We start from the raw sequence: 22,677 nt of genomic DNA, 5'->3' as shown, positions 1-22,677 counted from the left end.
TGATCTGCATTAAAAACCAGGAAAACATAGTCACTACCCCAAAACCCAATCAGTGCCAAAGCAATTCTGCTTTTTCCACACAGGTAATGTGATACCAGCCCAGGACTGATGATTACTACTTCCAGAATGCACTATTAAAGAGCTCCCCAAGTGCAGGAAGCCATTAAGGCAAAAATTAAAGCCACGTACCAACCTCAGAATTCAAGAAGTTTTCAAATACACACATACATGCAATGACTATGTGGCTCTGTGGATTTCAGGAAGGCAATGCACGCAGGTTTCCACACTCCTTGATCTTTCTGTTGGCCTGGACTTCTCTTCCCCAGAGATCCTCAAAACTTGCTCCCTCAGCACCTTCAGATCTTTGTTTCACTGTCACCCCTCAGTAACACCTCTTCCCACTTCTTCTCACTCCTGGCATTCTGTCTACCCCTCCTCCTGCTTTCTTTCTCTCCTTGGCACTGATCACCACCTGACACATGCGTTATGTGTTTTACTCATTCACTCACCATTCCCTTGTACTCATAGAATGTAGGGATTCTTGACTGTTTGGACTATTGCGACTGGAGCAGTGTCTGATGTGTAGCAAGTGTTCAGTAAATATTCGTTAATAGCAGAGTGAATTCCTCCTGATGGTTTCTGCATGTCTGAGACCCTGTCCCAGGAAGCTGCAGGCCTTGTGCTTTCTCAGACTGGCTGTGTGGAAGATGCCAAGTACTGAAATAATAACACAGGACCTCAGTGGAAACTGAGGGTCCTGAATCCCTGACTCAGCTATGCCCGTAATGAATGGGCAACCCAAACTTCTGTCCCTGCAGCTCTTTTTTTTTTTTTTTTTTTTTTCGGAGTCTCGCTCTGCCGCCCAGGCTGGAGTGCAGTGGCCGGATCTCAGCTCACTGCAAGCTCTGCCTCCCGGGTTTACACCATTCTCTTGTCTCAGCCTCCCAAGTAGCTGGGACTACAGGCGCCCACCACCTCGCCCGGCTAGTTTTTTGTATTTTTTAGTAGAGATGGGGTTTCACCGTATTAGCCAGGATGGTCTCGATCTCCTGACCTCGTGATCCGCCTGTCTCGGCCTCCCAAAGTGCTGGGATTACAGGCTTGAGCCACCGCACCCGGCCCTGTCCCTGCAGCTTTAAAATCAGGGGAATGCCTGGAAAATCTACCTTTCAGAATTATTGGGAAATTCAAATAACAGGTAGGAAGAACCTTGGAAAAGTTAAAGGCATTCTCCACATGCATGATGATATTATTTTCCCAAGATAAAGCAGTGCTCTCCATTTTATTTTCCAAAAACCAAGTATTCTCAGTTACATAACAAGAAAGTCTAACCATGGTTACACGTAAGGGAAACAGCACAACCACCCATCATGATCTCTTCTGTTTCCAAACTTTGACTTGCCCTAGATAAAGCAACCTGTCTGAAGCCTCAAGAAGTGACTGTGTGTGTGCGTGCAACTGTGTACGCGGTGTGTGTGAGTGGGGTGTGTGATGGATGCTGATGTGACGTGTGCATGTGTGGTGTGTGTATGTATATGTGTAGGGGTGGCAGGAAGAGCCTCACCAAACTTCTGCTGCAAAGGTATATACTTACCCTAACCAACCTCACTCTAGGAGGCTGTAAGCAACTGTTTACTGGGGCAAGAAGATTCTAGACAACTCCTTGGACAGATAAGGGGAATACCTGCAGTGGTTGACCAAGTAAGCTAGACTGAAAACAGAGATTAATCCTAGTTCTTTGAACAGTGAGCCCCAAAAGGAACTTTTCATCTAGTCCCTAGTTTAAATAGGAGGGGGGTGGACTTTCAACTTGAGCTTTTTTAAAAAAAAAAAAAAAAAGAAAAAAAAGAAAAGGTTATTCACAGGAGAGAAGGTTGCTTAACATTGAGCAGAACTGTTCCTTACTCTCTCCCAGGTGCCCTGGGTAACTGAGAGACTTTTGTTACTAGGGTCGGCACGAGACCAAGGAAAATATCACCCTACTTGTCTATTTATATAAAATACTCCAACCATTTCTGTGTCTTTACGTTTAGGGGTAATAGCCACACAGCATAGATGTTGATGTTTCATGCATGTGAAATAACACAGTAGAAACCTACTTTAAAAAATTACTTTTCTTCAGTGTCACCATGGAAACCGGCCAACATAATCTCTCCACACCTAACTCTGGGGGGTAAGGAATAACAGTGACTGGGGAAAAAAATCAAAACACTGAAAATGCTCATAAATTCTATTACGTGCCAAAAAATGTAACAGGAGACATTTTTCCTCAGCTTTGGGCTGGGATGTCAACCTGTAATGTTTACTTTTTGAACTTTGTTTGATTTTCAGAGCTAAAAAAAATCAACTTGGGAAGTTTAGTGAAGTTCCCGCAAAGCAATAAATCACTTCAGGGCCTCCAGCAGCCTCCAGCCTGTTCTCTTAAGTGGACTGGAGTTGGAGGCTGCAGAGCAAGGGAAAATGGCAGGCAGTGGAAACTGAAGGGGTCTGAGTTGGGGGGGCGGTGGAGACGTGGGGACACTCGTTAAAAGAAAAAGAAAATGTGGGAAGCAGGGCAGTCAGAGCCAGCCACAGCTCCCCTTCTCATTGCAATTATGGCTCTCGTCTCTAAAGCACCTACATTCTGGCATTTTCCTCGCCATGGGCCCCAAACAAGCTCTTCATGAGGCTGAGTGTTTGGTTGATTCAACGTTAGGCCCGCTATGCTTTTCAAGAGTGATAAAAAGACATAAAACTCTGTCAGTCTGATGATTTGTAAAATAAATATAATTTTGAAAAAAAAAATACCCAAGCCTAGGCTTTGAAGGGAAAGATTAGTAGAGATTTTTCAATTTGATATCTGTTTCTCTGAAAATCACTCATGGTTTCAGAAGACAAGCTTCTTAGCAATGACTTCTCCTGCTTCTCAACTAAATGTTCCTGGCAGAGACAAAATACTGGTCATGAAGATCAGCTCTGCAATGAAAAGGCCTATTTTGTTCTGAGTCTTGAATTCCTAGTTCAAAGAGGAAGCTGATTTCAAAGTGTATCATCCCCATTTATTTATTTTAAATTTTAATCTCAGGGACTGCTGAATATAAATCTTTACTGTTTTCTTGGATGACTTTTTGGCAGAGAATACTTCTCCTGCCTTATCATTTTACATATTTTTTTCTGGTCAGTGGATTTTATTTAACTGCCTAGAACTGCATTTCAGTTTTAAATACCATTTCCTGCCCCTTCAAAACACCCTAGCAATAACAGTGCTTAGTATATTATAGTAAGATATAAAATAAATATCTTTTTTGAAAGGAATTAGTAGACCTTCCAAGAAAGGTTACTTAATGAACTAACAGAAATCACAGGAAAGTAAAGGTTTCTAATATAATTTCTAATATAGGAATTGTAATTCCTATATTAGAATTCACATCCAGGCTGATACTTATGCTTTAACTCCTCCTGGACTTTGTTGTCACTCCTCAATTATATTTATATTAATGTGTTTTCCCCCAGCTATTTGGGGGAGCAAGTTAGTATTTTCCTTGATGAATTACAGAGGTAATATTTTCCCACCTAGAACATAAAGAAATTCCAAGACTTGGCCAGAATAGAATATAGTAGTGAAATTCAGAGGAGTAATTGATTAAGAAGGCTCTCTGACACAACGAGCCAAATGAGGTTTGACTTTGGTGCTTGGGCATCCATCTATTCATGCACTCACTTAGCCATCCAGCCCATTAGCCATCCAGCTGCTCCTTGGTACATGCATTCCATCAATGTACTCACGTGCTACTGCATGCAAGATCCATTCGAAGAGCCGGAGACAGATAAGACAACCTATGTATTCCCCCAAGGAGCTCACATACCAGCAGGGGTCATATAACATTTTCCCCTTTCCTTTTCTGAGCTCCTGAAAAAGTAACCTCCCTCCCTTTGGAAATGGAAATGTACCTTCTCCTACATATGCCTTCCTGAATTTTTGGTCCTGAGCATATACATTTTTAGAAAACGAGGAGGTGTGCATCTTTATCAGCAATCACTAGTAATGAGCTTTTTAAAAAAATAATAATCAGTGGCAAGTTCCCAAAGATAAAACATGAAAAGAAATATAGTACTACGTGGAAGTGGGAAAGGGGACTTACGGGGGAAGGGCAGATAAACATGCATAATGTGGATAAAAATGCAAAAGTTATTATAATTTATTCATTAAATCCAGCAAGGGAGAACAACACTTTCTCAGAAACACCCAACGGTGGGGGGGGGGGCGCTGCACTTTCAGGCCACTCCTCTTCCCTGGCACAGTTTCAAAACACAGCATTGGGGGGCCCGGAGTGTTCTCCATCGGTCTTGCTCCAAGCCAAGGCCTTTCGTCTTGCCAAGAGGGGGTCACGTAGTTTGCTCAGACAGCAGTTCACAGTGACTCTCTATACATGGTCCCCTGCAGGGAGCGCTGGGAATCAGTACTTCTGGGCTTCCGGTCTCCTCTTTGTCTCTAAGTAGCTGTGTGACCTTGAGCAAGTCCTTCAGCCTTCCTGGGCTTCAGCTCTTTTGTTTCTAGAGAAAATACCCACTTTGGCCACAACTAGCTCCCAGACTTGTGGTAAGGATACAGCAAGAGAACGCATGTGAGAGTGTTCTGAGAAAAGTAAAACACAGGTGCCTGATGCTACTATCATCTGACTAAATTCAATTCACCACCTGAGGGCATCTCTTTCTCTCTCTTCTTCCCCATCCTCACCCCAATTGTTCTGCCCTTTCAAGATACTCCCCTCTCGCCAACACCAGTGTCATAACACGGACAGCCAGTACCCGATGGGAGTGTGGCTGAATTTGCTCACTGGCTATTTGGGGAAGGGTGAATAAATACTTAATGAATTTACTAATTCATTAAGTAAACAATCTTGGAAGTTTGGAGGACCCAATGAGACCCTCAGGTCTCAACTTAGGGTTAGGGAACAGCTGCACCCATGAGCAACGCCCCCTGTGCCTGTACTGCTGCTGTTGGGCCAGGCTGCCTGCAGGCAGCGAGGCAGGCAGGTCTCCACCGGGAAGCATGGGGTGGAGGAGCTTCCGCCAGAAGAGGAATCCAGAGTAGTCACCCCGAGGAACACAGGTGCCAGGAAGGCCGAAGAACACCACACCTGGGGCTGCGATTTGGTAAAACATCTAGTGCTTCCTAGGTGTCAGATTCTGGTCTGAGCGCTTTCAACATATACTAAGTCATTTGGCCAGGTGCGGTGGCTCACACCTGTAATTCCAGCACTTTGGGAGGCCGAGGAGGGTGGATCACCTGAGGTCAGGAGGTCGAGACCAGTCTGGCCAACATGGCGAAATTCCATCTCTACCAAAAATACAAAAATTAGCTGGGCATGGTGGTGGGCACCTGTAATCCCAGCCACTCAGGAGGCTGAGGAAGGAAAATCGCTTGAACTTGGGAGGTGGAAGTTGCAGTGAGCTGAGATTGCCCCACTGCACTCCAGCCTGGACAACAGAGTGAGACTCTGTCTCAAAAAAAAAAAAAATATATATATGTATATATACACACACACTATATATATATTACATATATATACACATAATATATATGTTTTTATATATAAATATATGTTTATATTATGTGTACATATACACACACACACAAAGTCATTTAACTTGCCATGAGCCTATGAGATGGCACTATCATTTCCCTCATTTTATGGATGATCACATTGAGAGATGTAAAGGAAAGGGAGCCTGCCCAGGATCAGAGTCTGGCTCTTTTGAGTCCACACTCAGATGAATAATGGGACAGATGAGAGACAGAGACAGAGTGAGAGTGAGAGAATAAGGAAGGCCAGTTGCACGAAGAGCAACAAAGACACAAAGACACGGCAGGCACTCCTGCCAGGTAAACATCTGAGCAGGGGGTGAAAACTAAGCTTTGACAGCTTTTTCTTTGCAGTTTAGGACCCTGTCTACAGCCTCAAGGCTGATAGGTACCAGTCCTGTGACTGGTGGATGAAACTGGCCCATGACACATCCTCCTTCTCTCTCGGTGTTATCTGGGTCTGGAATAAGCCATGGCAGGCTGATACTGACTTGGGAGCTGGAGGTGAGCAGCCAGCTTTGGCAAGCTTCTTCTGCCATGAATATTCAGACTTAATCTTTTAAAAAGAAAGCTCCATTTTCAGAAGCATATAAACTGTGGCGAGGATGATATCATGGCCTCAGGATGGCATCGGGTCAGTTTTGAAATCTATGAGCATGACTGATCAGAGGCTAGAAGTTGGCAGGGAGAAATAAAGTCCCCTTATGTTCTAGGGGCTGTGGACCCAGATCTATCAGACTTACTTATTGGCCCATACTCAACAATGTTTCGAGCAAGTCCAGGTGCCCTGAAAGCCAGGCATTATGGTCCATTGGTGACCTGTCAGTCTCGGCATCTATGGTCTAACATGCACATTAAACCACCACTCAAGGGTAGAATAGAATGCAGTAAACTGGGCTGTGTACACAGGTCATGGGTCACTGTAGAAACTAGCAATTCTGGTTCACATCTGGTTCCAAGCAGTCTTTTCAGCTCCCGCCCGCTATGGCAACTCCTCTCCACCCCACAAACCCACACAGAACTAGCAACTCATTACCTCCCCTCTGCTTGTCAAGCTCCTGTCCTGATGATTCTTCTAATGTCTGTAAGATCCGCACTGATAACATCTTCACTCTTGGTATATTGATATTTGTGGTTTTTTTAATTTGTTTCTTGTTCATCCTAGCTACAGGTTTCTCAATTTTGTTAATTTTTTCAAAGAACCACGTTTTGGCTTTGTTTTCTCTACTGTTGTTTTCTATTCGATAATTTCTGCTATTTTATTGTTTCCTTCCTTCCTCTTAAATTGGGTTTATCTGTGTTCTTTGATTCCTAGCTCCTCACGGTGGAATTTTGATTTATTTTAGACCTTTCCTCTATTCTAATATAAGCATTCCTCTATTAATGTAATCTAACACAAGCATTCCTCTCTGAGGAACTGCTTTAGCTGCATGCCACAGATTTTGATATGTTGCATTTTCATTTTCATTTAGTTTAAAATAGTTTCTAATCTCTCTTGTGACTTCCTCTTTGATCCATGGATTTTTTAGAAATATGTTGTTTAATTTCTAAATATTTGGGGTTTTGCTGGGTATCTCACTGTTGTTGATTTCTAATGAACTTCTAGCTTCACAGCTCAGCTCAAATACTCCCCTCACACTATACCTCCTTTGGGTCAGAATTCAACCATAAGCTTCATGAGGATATGGGCCATGTTCTCCCATTTATTTAATGCTGTGATTAGCCAGTGATTAGATTAGCTCAGTGCCTGCCCACAGGATGTACTCAAGAAACATTGGTCAAATGTGTTGATGATGTCCTCCTGTGTATTTTCCAAATGCTTTGTTACTGTCTGTGGAACTGAATTAGAGTCACCCAAGTATAAATCTGCCTCACTATAGTGGGAACTTGGGCACAGCAGGAATCTAATTTTTGTCGTCTCTCTACAGCTTTGTCCTAGGTTAACACATTCTGGGGGGGTTTACTGAAGGACGTCTAAGCAATAGCTTTATACAGAAAATCGAGGTCTTTCATACAACATTGATGGGACTGTATGATGGGGCTCTTGGTTTCGGGATGTGGACGACATAACCAACACTATACTTAACAGCGGACACTGGATGGGAAAAAGTCCGTTGCCCCGATGAAATAATACGCTTCCACTATTAATTTATAACACTCATCCAGTTGTTCCTTTTCTATGACTGCTTGTCACAGCAGAACCGCACTGGTGCTTTTTTCAATAACTTTCTTTAATTTGTACTATGTTTTAAGAATGTTTTCTGCCTTATATATTTATTGATTGCTTTTCCCCAGAATGAGTTGCTTTGGGGTCTCAATCTATCTGTGTTTTTTGTTGGTTTCCTCAAATTCATTTTCAAAGTAGGTGGGATCAATCACTCATACAATCAATCACATAGGCTGTCAATAAAATTTTCCTGAACAGGACTGTCATCATCCCGTTAGGGAGCTAATTAGAAACCTTATCTTCCAGTGCTTGGTGAAGAAAATGGGAACTTTCCCTGTGTACTAGCGAATATGATGGGAAAAGTGAACCCTCGGGACAGAGGTGGGACTGAGGGCAGAGTCAGCCACCTGGCTGTCTCACCTTGGGAAAGGGTTCTAAGAGCCCTGGGCTGGGGCTCAGTTAATTGGTTCCAGTGCTTCCTTCTTCCCTGAAGGGATACACGTCTTCCCTTAGGCCATTTAGAAAGGCTGAAAGGTCCTCCCAGGAAAAGAGATGAGAATGTTTGGGAGCAGGAGGAATCCTGAGAGCTAGGACGATCCTGAGGCTCAACTCAGGCTGGCCCATGAGGAAAAGTGAGATCCAGAGAAAGGATTGAGGACAGCAGGTTACTGGGAAAAAGAGGCCCATTAAGGCTTGGCCTGCAGCTTTCAGGGATAAGAAGGTCTGACTGAGGGGAAAGAACACCAGGGCTTGGAGGTTAGGGGACAGAACTGAGAAGATACACCAAAAAGAAACAGAAAATGAGGACAGCTCCAAGCAGGATTTGGCCTCAGACCGATTGGGGGGATTACCCTTCACCAGGTCCATCAGTGTGAGTGGAAACAAAAGCCCCAGCCTCCTTGAGGGCACCTGGTGCACTCTCCAGGCTGGGCAGATGAAATGCTGGGAGCCAAATGACAAACAGAAGGAAATGCCAGCTTTCAGAAATCTGTCCATAGCCATGCTGGCACCCAGCACTCCTCAGCTTAGAGCGCCGGGCACAGGGGCTTATGAAGTGACTCTCCAGCCCTCTAAGGACAGATGTTCTGCAGGTCTGGTACTGCAGCCTGACCTCCTTGCCTTGCACAATGGCTGCCTGTGGGCTTGCTAGGCCTTCCCATTGCTGGGTTCCAGAAGCTCCTGGGAGGGGGGTGCCCGTGGCGTTTCTGGACTGGGCTCTGTTCTGCGCAGGCAGCATTTGCCCAGACCACCAGGTCTGAGGACACTCTCCCTTCGGAGCCCTCTACAAGGGGCTTCCTTCTTGGCCCACCACTGCCCCAGCCTTCCATCTACTCATCCCCCTATTTTAACGGTTAAAGATATGCACACAGAATGCTTCCTAATTACTACTTTCATGGCAGATGCAGTCATTTCCTTGGATTTTTACTGCCATTAGTTTTCCTCACCGATTTATCCTTAGCTACTCTCCTTGAATCTTGCTTGCCTCCCCTGAGCCTTTCCTCCTCGCTCCTCACGGCTTGTCAGCACGCCTCCAGTCCCCAGGAGAGATGGAAAGCCTTGTAGAGCCCACTGCGCAAACACACATTCCTATTCATTTATCACATTTAGCATGCGCACTTCCACTCTCATCAAAACCGGCCCCAGCTCGCTAACTCATTTCCCTCTCCCAATTACAAATTAGTCCATTAGGCTGTCTGCAGTAGGCCCTCTGTTGCATCTTGGTAATGGCTTCTGAGATTTCCATCATAATCGTAATGGCTCCCTATGCAGCCATGAGGGCAGATGGAGGCCGCTAGTGGGTAATGAGCTATCACGCTACCAAAGGGCACAGCCCTGGGCTCATTATTTAGTCTTGGCTGTTTTGTGAAAACAACAAGAAAGGTAAAATGCTGAAGGGAACACTTTAGCATATTAAATTAACACTTCTTGAAAATTCTCTCTGTAAACACGCCATATTTTCCCTTTATGCAACATCCCCAGTGTCGGAGCACACTATGGAGGGCTGGCTGGGAGGGGGTGCAGGGGAGGAAAGGAGAAGGATGAGGGAAATGAGTCAGAAAAAGGAGGGCAAAATATGTCACTCAAGAACATTTCACAACATGCCGGAGAAGTCTTCACACTAAGCGGCTAGCATCCTCTCCCAGTAACGCTCCTATCATACCAACTCCTTTGCCTTCCAAATAGGGAGGGGCTGTCCTCAGCAGCCAGCCTCACTCCATGAGGCTCTGTCCCTAAACACCAGTTTACCACCATGCCCACAGGGAAAGGCCCCGTGGGGCCTAGACAAGGTACTGTCTGCTGCAGCTTTTAAAGTGATGCTATGCAATCTTTTTTTTCTCTCTTTTTATTTATTTTTTTTTAGGGAAAATACAAAAACAACAAAACAAACGAAATCAAAAGGACCACTATCACCACCACCACCACCACCACCATGACCACCACCACAGACTACCAGCCCATGCATGACAACAATAGCTAACATTTATTTTTATTTATTTTTTAATTGAGATGGAATCTCACTCTGTCACACAGGCGGCAGTGCAGTGGCGCGATCTCGGCTCACTGCAACCTCTGCCTATTAGGTTTAAGCAATCCTCCCACCTCAGCCTCCCAAGCAGCTGGGATTACAGGCACGTGCCACCACGCCTGGCTAATTTTTTTTTTTTTTTTTTTTTTAGTAGAGACGGGGTTTTGCCATATTGGCCCAGGCTGGTCTTGAACTCCTGACCTCGAGTGATCCTCCTGCCTCGGCCCCCAAAGTGCTGGGATTACGGGTGTAAGCCACCATGCCTAGCCAACAACAACTAATATTTATTAAGCACTAACTTTGGCCTGACACGGCACTAATAAGCACTCGACATATACTACTATTAGTTCATTTAATCTTCACAATGTCCCTAGGTGACAGGGCTATGGCTGATGAGGAAACCAAAGATCAGCAAGGTTTGATAACTTCCCCAAGGGTATAGGGAGAGACAAGATGTGAGCCTCAGCAGCGTGACTGGCAAGCTTACACCCTAACGCCTGTGCCCTGTAGCACTGTGCCCTCGGAGGACTGGGGTGGCACCTTTCCTTCTACAGCTGACCTCTCTAGGTCTCTAGGAGCCCTAACATCACTTCCCACCAAGCTTCTTGCATACTTTTGGTAAGGTTTACCTGGCAGAGGCAGACTTCTGATTTAATAGAGTTATTTTTCCTAATGTCATCAACCCTTGCAAAACAGTTTATCCCCGATGCCCCTTGACCCTCAGCTTCATTAGGTTTTTTTCTTCAAGAAGTGACAGCCTTTGGTTGCCAGTCCTTAATTTTTCAATATAGAGTCGAATTCAGGCTTCTCAGAATACGTCTCTTCAGGTCTCCTTCCTGGAGGAAGAGCTGGCCGCAGCTGCACCCTGCATGGCGATCCAGGTGCCAGCACCCTTGCTGGATGGAAATGAACAGCAATCATAAAGATCACAATTATAAAGAGGGAAAGGTGACAGGAACACACGGGGTCCCCCTAATGGGAGCCAATCCAGGCAGAGGTTGAGCCCACAATGGTTTTGAGGAAACACAGGTGTGAGTCTCATGAAACCAGAGGTACTTTTTTTTCTGAAGGGTTTAGAAATTTATTTTTACAAATTCAATAGTTTTTTGGGGTACAGGTGGTTTTCGGTTATATGGATAAGTACTTTAGTGGTGATTTCTGAGATTTTGGTGCACCCGTCACCCGAGCAGTGTACACTGTATCCAATATGTAGCCTTTTATCCCTCACTCCCCTCCCTTCCTTTCCGCCGAGTCCCCTAAGTCCAATATATCATTCTTAGGCCTTTGCATCCTCACAGCTTAGCTCCCACTTATAGGTGAGAACATACGACATTTAGTTTTCCATTCTTGAATTACTTCACTTAGAATGATGGCCTCCAGCTCCATCCATGGTGCTGCAAAGGTCATTGTTTCACGGCTGAGTAGTATTCCATGGTGTGTATATACCACATATTCTTTATCCACTTGTTGATTGATGGGCATTTAGTTTGGTCCCATATTTTTGCAACTGTGAATTGTGCTACTGTAAACATACAGTGCACATATCTTTTTCATATGACTTATTTTCCTTTGGATAGACACCAAGTAGTGGAATTGCTGGATTGAAGGGTAGTTCTACTTTTAGTTCTTTAAGGTATCTCCATACTGTTTTCCACAGTGGTTGCACTAGTTTACATTCCCATCAGCAGTGTAGAAGTGTTCCCTTTTCACCACAACCATGGCAACATCTATTTTCTTTTTTGACTTTCGAATTATGACCATTCTTGCAGGAGTAAGGTGGTATCTTATTGTGGTTTTACTTTGCATTTCGCTGATAATTAGTGATGGTGAGCATTTTTTCATATGTTTATTGGCTGTTTGTGTATCTTCTTTTGAGAACTGTCTATTTATGTCCAGAGGTACTTCTTTTGACAAACGTTTGTAAATAATAAAATGTGGAGATATTTTCAAAAGGCTTTTGTCCCTGCTTTCAAGTCATCCTACACCTTTCCTAAAATGCCTAAGGTTGACCCCAAACCTACAATCTCACTGTTCTTTATTGGCTCTTAAATCCATTACCACACTGCTTCTCTCTAAAGAGCAAGAAGGCCTTTCACATCTACTGCCTCATTCATCCCCACAGTGGCTCAGGGAGCCCCCTGGGGAGGGCATAATTATCCCCAGGATACTGTGGAGGGAGGTAACTAGCTTGTCTAAGAATGAGAATGAAAGCTGAGACCCTGAGTTCCTGTCAGGGGCTAACCCTGACCACCTCAGAACTCCCCTGGTGGCTTTGCAGCTCCAGAAGCCACACGTGCTCTTCCAAACAAATCCCCAAGTACTACTCTGACCACAAAACATGATGCCAGTTTGGAAAAGCTGACTTCTAAGAGTGGAAATGGCCCAGGCCCAGAGTTCAGAATGGGTCCGGGGGTAAGTAGAGTAGAGAACCAGTCAACTTAGCTAGGCTGTAAAATACAAATTTATGAGCTGTTTTTGTTAAATTCCGATATGGATTTTTGAAAATGAAAAGGATGGATGGTTAGATGGCAGCAAGATGTTTAATCAATGTCATAAAATATAACATTCATTGGGCTTCTAAAATGAAATTAATAATCTGTGTAGAAGTATCATTAGGAGATAAGCGACAATTCAGGCTTTGATTTGTAACTTGCAACAAATCTTACTTCCATAATAATTCAAGCATTTTTAGGGATATTCATCTTTATTAAAATATACCCAAGCTTTTGCCCCTCTGCTTCACAATCAAGCCTTTCTTTCCCTTCAGGGCAGACCACTAAATAAAAAAGGATACATTATCATATACATGCTTTAAATTAATGAAGACAGAAATATCATATTTAAATTAAATCAGGATTTCTCACTTGCTGCTTATCAGGGGAACTTAGCTATCTTTAATAAGTTTTTTTTTCCTTCTCCTTTTATCTGAGACACTGGGCTTGAGCTGGCTCTATCTGAGCTGATGAGACATCTCACTTTCATTCAAAAGGCTAAAGCAAGGGATAGAGCACAATGCCATTCTTCTACATAAATCCAACAACTGTAAAATAATATTTTAGAGCTGAAAGGGACTTCAAAATCACCTAGCCTTAGATCTTCATTTTCCAGATGAGGAAACTGTGGTCCAGAGAGGGATACCACAAGGACAAACCAGAGAGCCACTGGGGTAAGCACACGGGTTGCTCACCTCCACACCACTCAGTCCTGTCTCCCCTTCACTTTGAAAATCAGGACCAAATGGGGGAAACAGAAGCTGGACTCTAACACATCTAAGTCATGGGCATTTGCAGTCCCTTTCATTTTCTTTTGGTTTATTCAGGAAGAGGGAAGCAGAGGAGCATGACTAGTTGGCAATGAGGAAAGTCAGGAACTTCTCAGTTCACATGCTTCACCCTAACAGGTCAAACGCTGTATCCATTCATCCTCATCACGTAGTCCTTTGCTTTTCACATGAGCCTAGGTAGGGAGCCCTCAAGGTGGGGCTGCTTGCCCCCTGGGGATAAACTGGAGAACAGAGTAGAAGACAGCCATGAGCTCCCTTGGTGGGAAAAGGCTGGCGGCAGAGCTCTCAAATTCAGGGGCCCCAGAGAGGTGATGTGCCCATCTGTTCCAAGTCCCTCTAAAGCTTGATCTCCAACCCTTCTGTCAACGCCCTCCCCATCTCCAACCCCCCACACAAAGAAGGGGCCATTCAGATTTCATATAAAAAACTCAATAGAAAAAATAAACAAGAAAACAGATCACATATGACATGTCCCAACTGCTTTGAGTTCCACACAATTATTCTTCTTTGAGTACATAAAAATATAATTCGATACATAGGAATTATGTGTGTGTGTGTGTGTGTGTGTGTACACATACATATATGACAGCTGTCTATCTACCTACCTACCTCCTTCCTGCCATTTCAGAACTATTAGAGAAAGCAGCAGGGATGGGGCTGTGTAAACAGTGCTCCTCACTCGTGTTCAAACAGCCCACTTTCAAGCATGAAACTTCATTTAGGATTCACGGAGACGTTGGGATAAGCACACTATTCAGAGCCAAGAAAGGTAACAAATAAATATCATCTTCATCTTCATGCCACCTGCAGAGGCCCTTCCCCCAATTCCCTCTTACCCCAGATTTGTTCTGGTTTTTTGTCTAGAACAGCACAGGATAATCCTTGTAGAATCCGAGCCTGGGCCTCAGTCACCCCTTAACATAAAGAGAAGGTGACCCATTAAAATACTAAATGTCCAGTGACTCCTCTGGGGGCTGTCTTAACATGTATTCATTCTCTCTGTCTTTCTCCTTTTTCCTTACTCAAATTCCTTTCCCTTCCTTGACCTCTTACATCATTGCCCTTAACTAGGATCCTCCCTACCTTTTCAGAGTGTGATGGGGGCTAATAAGATGAGGAAGCCACAGAGAGTAGAGGAGGAGGACAAAGTGCCCCAGAGGTGGGGAGCAGGACTATGGGGGCCTCATGTGAGATGAACGGTCGCAGTAAATCCCCGTGCCCTTACGGCTTTGTCCTCCAGAGGTTTTAAGGAGGAATGCTTGATGTGTCTCACTGAACACTTTTTCCTAAACCCCTGAAAATTTCATTACGATCATTTATCTTCAAAGAAATCAAAACGCACCCCATCCCCACCTCCCATGGAAAGGTTAGGTCTTTTGCTCAAGCCTACGGACTTTAACCTCATAAATATTCCCAGCTATAAGATCTTATTAAGAAGGTATGTCTCCCAGGAGCATAAAACCATCAAGCTGTAAATTTTATTTAATTTCCCATGAGATCTTATGGCCTCATACATATAATTAGAGTGCAGTATAGAGCACTTTTTTGTGTTTTGTCAATAAATCACCAGGGAACAATCAACGTTTAAGAGGACAAGCTTTAATGATTTTTCAGACCCCTAAGCAATCGTGCCTCCACAATGGCAAGCCAGTCTTTAACCTCATCTAACTAGGACTGTGGACTGTGGCGTCAGATAGGACCCCAAACACTTAATCCTATTAGATTCCCCAGCCCAGACAATCACGGCACAATACACAGGGGACGTATTGATTTCGATGTGGCCGACAGAGAAGACAAGCCGACCTACTGACAGTGCTTTATTAAGTGTTTACAAATTAAATATCTGAAGGTCTGCAGTAGGCCCAGCTCAGTTAAATGGGCCAGGGTGAGATGTGTGACGGGACCCACAGGGAGGTGTTGAATCTAGGAGGCCTGGGTAAATGACAGGGCAGGACCTACTCCCTCGACTTCTGCACTGGCTTTTCCAAAATGTCAAGATGCTGTAAGAGAAATTCCACAGAAGCAATTTGCTGCTGTTTTAAAGCTTGCTTAAAAGTTTACCACAGGAGTTGACCACAGACTCATGACGTGGCATTTATCATGTCAGATTATGGTTGTTCAATGAAAGCACCAACTTCAGCCTCCCTTGGTTAGGGCTCCAGAAGAAAGAATCCTGCTCCTTCAGGTTTCTCCCTGTACTGTGCTTTCTAAGCAAACCTGCAGTCTGGCACATAAGCATGAGTCCTTCATCTTATATTTGTCCTGAGAGTTCCCTTCCCTGCTCAAAACTATTTTAAAAAGCTCCAGGTTTCTCTGCCAGGCATTCAACACTTGCCACAGTCTGTACTGGGTGTGCCTCTCACAGCGTTTTTCAACATACGCCTTCAACCCTCACTAAACTCATCTCAGAGCCTTTACACGTGTGTGGTTCCAACAGGAACAATGTGCACTGCTCACCTCTGTATCTTTCCTCAGCAGTTTCCCTCCCTGCAAAGACTACTCCCTGCCCCAGCTGAGCAACTCACATCCCACCCAACCTTTGAGGCACTGCTTAAATTTCTCTTCTTCCTTGAAGCCTTCTCTGATCATCCTAGAAATGATGTTCTCTGAGTTCCTAAGCTTATCATTTCCTGGTGGTCCTTTATGTTTTCCAGTCTCTGTATCATCTCCTCAGCTGGACTAAGTTCCTGGAGTTTCCACTACACATCCTTCCCGTCTCCTGCCACACAGGTACCAAGGATGGGATCCGGCACAGAACAGGGCTGTGGACTGACGGACTCACTGCCTGACTGATCAGGTGCTCTTGGGTATACGTATCATCTTACGCCCAAGAGCACCTGATCCCAAGACGCTCAGGAAATGAGGGCAAAAAGACGACCAGGTGCATTCCCCTTATGGATTGGTCCCTCTAGTCCTTTGCTCAAAATGTCAAGAGGGAAGCGGGAATGAATGAGCCTTAAGAACTTGCTCTGTTCTGTGACTCTGTTCTGTTCTGTGACTCTGTTCTGTCAAAATAAGTACGCAAGGATATGGCTACGTAGATTGGCAAAAGCATGTATCCTGCTATTTTATCACTTTTCTGTGCTATTTCTACCTCAACATTCTAAATGACCCTCAAGATGAGACACCTACTGAGCTGCATGTGTTAGACTAAAGTACAACTCAATGTGCCAATCCAGCTCACACTCCTGGCTCAAAGTTGTCCTATGTGTATGTGCACACACACGTACACATACACTGGACATATCTGTCTAGTTTCCGCCCTTGATATCACTTGTGATAAACCCATTCCAACAGTGTAATAAAGGCTAAGAACAACAGCAGTGAGAGAGAGATCTGCCAAGATAATCTGGCCTGTTTCTTGCCTGCAAGTAATCCGATATCCTTTCCAAGTGTTCCCAGACAGCCATACCATCTATGCCTCGGGCATCACAATTTGCCATATTTTGGGGAGACAGTCAGTGCTTAGCACAGTGCTTAGAACACAAGAAGACCTCAAAAAATGTAAGCTATTATTTACATCACCCTTATTATTATCTACCTGTCCTGCACTTACCTTTCACACTCTTATACCTTGGTCTCTCTGGGTCCCGGGTTTTTCAAATGAGTGGTGAAAGCTGATTTAGGGTTAGCACAGTGGTGAGGGAAACCCTGGGGACTCACACCCCCACCTTTGTTTTATAGATTAGGCTTCCCTTCCACATCTGATATAAATTGAAGAAGAGTTCAGGAGGCAAAAAGAGCCAGAAAAATCAATGCCCTCAACCAAATCTCTAGTCTTTGGCATCATTTTTTTTTTCAGGTACTACCATGATATTATATATGGTAAAAGTGATTCATGCTGGTGAACTGAAAATCCATCTGCACTGTGGAAGAAGAGCTGTTCAATGCATCATCAGTAATGTCTGCTCCATGGTGTCTAGGCTATTCATGGAGGGCAGGGCTTGCGGTTGACACTGTGGACTCTGGGGAAGTGGCAAGTGTAGGAGTGTGGCTGGTGTCTTTCGGGGAGAAGTAGCAGTGCTCACTGTCCTCAAGAAAGGCTTCATGCCTCAGAGCATGCCCCTGAAGGGTCAGGGGCGGTGCTGGGCTTCAGAATCAAGCTCCATAAAGCAAATGGCTGCAAATGTCCTTTCCCCAACCTTACAATACAGTAATTCATAAAACCCTCCAAGGAACATTTTATGGCTTTATATTAATGTTCATTTAGGAAAGAAGTGAAAAGGGCATCGTCAAGATTTTAAAAAATCATTAAAAAGGGTCCACACTAGGGTTAACAGTGATACCTTAGCACAAAAAATGCACTGATATACCATAAAAATTGTTCTAAGGTACTATTTTTTCATCATTTTTATATGACCTCCTTTTTCTCTGCACTTAACTACTGAGATAGGAAAAAAAGTAGACTGGGTAATTAAATTTTCTCTTCATTTTCATCTTAATTCAATAAATATTAATCAAGTATTTATAATAAGCCAAGTATGATGTTAAGGGTCTGGCGACATAATATCTAATCTCCACTTTCAAGGAGCTCAAAGTTTGTAGATTCATTTAAAATAATAAAACAAATGAAAGTAATAATTATCTGTGTACATGTGCAATCATTTATGATGATCTTATATGTATTAACTTTAACTTGATTTTCAGTGTTTTGTAGCCAGTCTGCTAATAAAAAACTGGAGCAAAGAAACAAGTCATGAACACTAGTAATGGCAATAATGGGTGAAGAGCCCTTCTCTGTGCTGGAGGATGGTGTGAAGGACTCATGAGAGCCTTAAAAGAAGTTATAGTCTTGAACGAAAGAGGTGGATGACACTGGTGGTGCCACCATATTTGCATATACAGCTAAGAAAAGGATAAATAGGGCTGAGTGGATTTAAAAACAAGACAGAGAGGGGAACTACTTCTGGGTGGTAGCTTTTGGAAGAGCCTCCTACAAGTAAGGCAGGGAGTCCCTTAGTCATTCCTTCTTCTTGACGGATGGATTCTCACCCCCTGAGTATAGGAAACACATCTGTCAAAGCAAGCACCTGAATGGGAGGCCTCCGTGTCCAGAGAACAGTTCTACTAGCATGATGTCAGAATGAAGACTCCATTAGAAGGATACACACCGAAATTCAGCAGTGGGTATTTCTGGGTGGTGGAATTATGAGTGATCTTTATTTTCTTCTCTGTACTTACCCTTATTTTTGATATTGAACACGTCTTACTCTTTTAAGAGAAAAGCAATCTATGTTATTTTTCAGAAGGTTAACAACCAGAACAACAGAATTTAAAAAGGATGAAAGAAAATAAGATTGGGTCCGCATAGCAGTCCAGGTCATAATAGCATCCTTTCAACTAAAAGTTGCGCTTCTCACACTCATCTCTATTGCTGTGGACAGTCACAGCAATTCTTCCCACGGGACTCTTGGTGCCACACTTGCTGGCATATCAAGGGTCAGAACCACACTCATGGATCCTCATCTGTGGGGCAGCAGCTGTAGGCCATCACTGTTGACCCTGGTCATGTTTGGAGGATGGTGGAAAAGCAGCAGGATTGTGGAAAAAACAAAGTCTTTTCCCTGGATGACCCAACATCTCTGGTGAATGGGTAGAGGGTAAGCTTATCTTTTGCTATTTTGTTGTTTCTGAGCTTGGGAAGGAAAGTAAACTTGTGGATTCCCAGTACACATCAAGCTTGGAGGCCTTTTAATCACATCATTTGACAATCACAAAACTCTCCCAAGTCCTTTAAGTATGTTAATGATCTGAGATTTAATCTATATTCTTACCTAGCTTGCACAAACCTATAAATAGGCTCATCTCAGGGTTATTGCTGTTATAAATTAATTATGGAAATGTCAACCAAATCAGGTATGTGCCAGCGGAGTAATGGGAGGGCAGCGATCCACTGAGCAGAGGGCGATTCTGAGGATGCCCTCTGTGCAAAGTTCACAGCCTCTGGCCAGGATCCATCGGCTTCCAGGGAGTTTAACCTTGAAGACACTCTGGGTTTGTTTCCTCCCGAGTAATGGAGGGAGACTGGAAAAGTGACTTCTATGACTAGTTCTGTGCCTTCCTCTTCATAGAACCTGTTGTTTCTTTTCCCTCACTGGGAACTGTAGGCAAATTTGGCAGGCCTGCCTTTTTTCAAACAAGATGACAGATAATCTGGAGCTTATCTATATTGGGCTAATGTTAGCTACACCACTACCCCTCACTGATCCCACTGTTGGCAACTGAAAACTATGGCTGGGAAAAGAAAAGGTGAGTAATTACTGATTCATTTGAAAGGAATGTTTTCCACAGAGAGGACATAATTGTTCTCATGAAGCCTGGAGCCAGCCTGGAATTGTCCAAAGGTGTTGGGAGGTCAAAATAAATTGTGTACTTGGACAGCAATTTCTTTCCACAGGTCAAAGTAGCGAGATTTTATCCAAAGTAGCATATCCTAGAGGACTTACAGGAAACTCTGAAAAGACCTGGCATCCTCACTGACAGAAGGGAGAGGCTATTTCAATTTGAAATTGCTCCCCTTTGGGAGGTGTTCTGGAGTCTCCAGCTCTGAACACAAATTCAAGTTCTGTGGCTCAGGAAGGGATAGAACAGTATGCTCACCACAATCACAGTTCACTGAGTGACCTCTGCCAGTTTACTTTACATTCATATTTAAATATTACAACAAAGTTTTTTTTTTTTTTTTTTTTTTTTGAGATGGAGTCTCGCACTGTGGCCCAGGTTGGAGTGCAGTGGCACGATCTCGGCTCACTGCAAGCTCTGCCTCCCAGGTTCACGCCATTCTCCTGCCTCAGCCTCCCAAATAGCTGGGACTACAGGCGCCCGCCGCCACGCCCAGCTAATTTTTTTTTGCATTTTTAGTAGAGATGGGGTTTCACCATGTTAGCCAGGATGGTCTCGATCTCCTGACCTTGTGATCCACCCGCCTCGGCCTCCCAAAGTGCTGGGATTACAGGCGTGAGCCACCGCGCCCGGCCTACAACAAATGTTTGAGCTAGGTATTGCCCCACTCCTTTTGTCAATGAAAAAACAGGCCCTGAGAAGTTAACTAACTTGCTGAAGGCTATAGAGCTTGTAAGTGATAAAGTCAGAATCTGAACCCGTCTGTTACTAAAGAGATGAGCTCTTAACCACCACAATGCACGTGGATATGCTATAGTCTGAGTACACTCAGTACATGACTTATTAAAACATACACATACTTTTATGCCATTATAACAAAATACTGGCATGTGATACCTCTAATTTTCTTTTTTTTTTTTGAGATGGAGTCTTGCTTTGCAGCCCAGGCTGGAGTGCAGTGGCCGGATCTCAGCTCACTGCAAGCTCCGCCTCCCGGGTTTATGCCATTCTCCTGCCTCAGACTCCCGAGTAGCTGGGACTACAGGTGCCCGCCACCTCGCCTGGCTAGTTTTCTGTATTTTTTTTAGTAAAGATAGGGTTTCACCGTGTTAGCCAGGATGGTCTCGATCTCCTGACCTCGTGATCCACCTGTCTCAGCCTCCCAAAGTGCTGGGATTACAGGTTTGAGCCACCGTGCCTGGCCAGATACCTCTAATTTTCTTCTGTGTGGGGCAGATGTCTTTGGACAACTCCTTTCTCATTCAGACACCAAGGTGTCACCTGTTGGAAGGACTCTGTCTCTGGTCTTGTTTAATAGCAGTGAATAATATGGTTAACCCTCCTTAATATATTTAAAAGGCTGGGAGTGGGCAGGGCACAAGGGTAATGAGAGAGAAGTGAGAGGAGAAGCTCTGAGCTACTGGAACCCAGGGTGAGCCTCACGTGAGGGCACACGGAGCTGTCTGAGTCCCAGCACTTTGTACTCATTGCCTTGGACAAATCATTTATCCTCACTCTACAGACAAGAGCTGAGACTAAGAATGCCTAGCACCATCTACTTTGTAGAGTTGTTATGGGGATGGGTAAAAACATGTGTAAATACCCAAGATAACTAATGTATCATCATGATCATGATAATCGGCACTTATTTTTTTCTGGCCCAGATCCTATATGGAATTGTAGAACTGGCTGCTTTTTTTTTTTCTTTTTTTTTTTTTTCCAAAGAGACAGGGTCTTGCTCTGTCACCCAGGCTGGAGGGCAGTGGTGTGACCTTTGCTCACTGCAGCCTTCACCTCCTGGGCTCTAACAGTCTTCCTACCTAAGCCTCTGGAGTAGCTGGGACTACAGGCATGCACCACCATACCTGGGTAAGTTTTTTGTAGAGACAGGGTCTCACTATGTTGCCCAGGCTGGTCTCATATTCCTGGCCTCAAGTGATCCTCTCACCTTGGCCTCCCAAAGTGCACGTATTGCAGGAAGCCATGGCACCTGGCTTGTATTAGTAGACTTTCCATGTGGCTTCGTCTTATCCTCACTCAGACTATACATTCCCTGAGGGCAGGATGTCTCATTTATACTGCCTGTGTCCCTTGAAGCACTCAGCACACAGATTTCTTGACCAATAGTGTATTTCTTTTCAAATGGACTTAGTAAGTTGTAATTGAGCACCACTCTATGTGAGGCACTGTGGGGAAAATTAACACGGTTTATAAGTGATTGAAGGCCATGGGGGAAGTAACCAAGTAGAAGATGTGATCCCAGCCATTTAGGTCTTTAAACGGACCTAGGAGCACTAGGTGCAACACACTAATGAGAAATAAAACTGGTCAACAGTATGAGGGGGGAAAGGTGGGAATGTGGAAAAGGCCCTGATGTAACGGAGAGAGAAAGATCACTTCTGGTTGGGGAAGACTTCATTACAGAAGAAGGACTTGAGTTGAACATGAAGGATGATAAGGACTGGATTCAATTTCACGCAAAGATCTTTACTAAACCAGTTTCCCCGCCTCCTCAAGTGAAAAGTTTTGCATGTTAGGGATAGGTGAGCTTTGCCTTCCTACAAAAAAAATCTCTCGGAATGAGCTGTCTCTAGCCATGGGGCAGAGAGAGTGTAGACAGGAGGCCCTCCGCTCATCAGAATGGCAGATATCCAACATGCCACGACCCTGGGCAGAGATCCAGGAGCTCAAAACCTGCCACGTCTTAGGAAAAAGAACAACGAACAAACAAAAAAGCAGATATAAATGTCACTGCCCTCTAGGGTAACCTGATTCTAGGAAGGTTACAGGTT

The 22,677-nt window shown here is 44.1% G+C and overlaps 1 protein-coding gene across 1 annotated transcript in view; it reads right to left on the bottom strand.

The window, feature by feature from the left end:
* The window catches only part of AUTS2 (autism susceptibility candidate 2), a 1,211,676-nt gene that overhangs the window by 297,005 nt on the left and 891,994 nt on the right, over positions 1 to 22,677 (bottom strand). The gene's annotated exons all lie outside the window — the stretch shown is intronic.

This window comes from Colobus angolensis, unplaced genomic scaffold (genome assembly GCF_000951035.1).
Source record: "Colobus angolensis palliatus isolate OR3802 unplaced genomic scaffold, Cang.pa_1.0 Scaffold122, whole genome shotgun sequence".
Taxonomy (NCBI): Eukaryota; Metazoa; Chordata; class Mammalia; order Primates; family Cercopithecidae; genus Colobus; species Colobus angolensis.
Note: the sequence above shows the minus strand (reverse complement) of the source record. Positions and strands in the feature narration are given on the sequence as shown.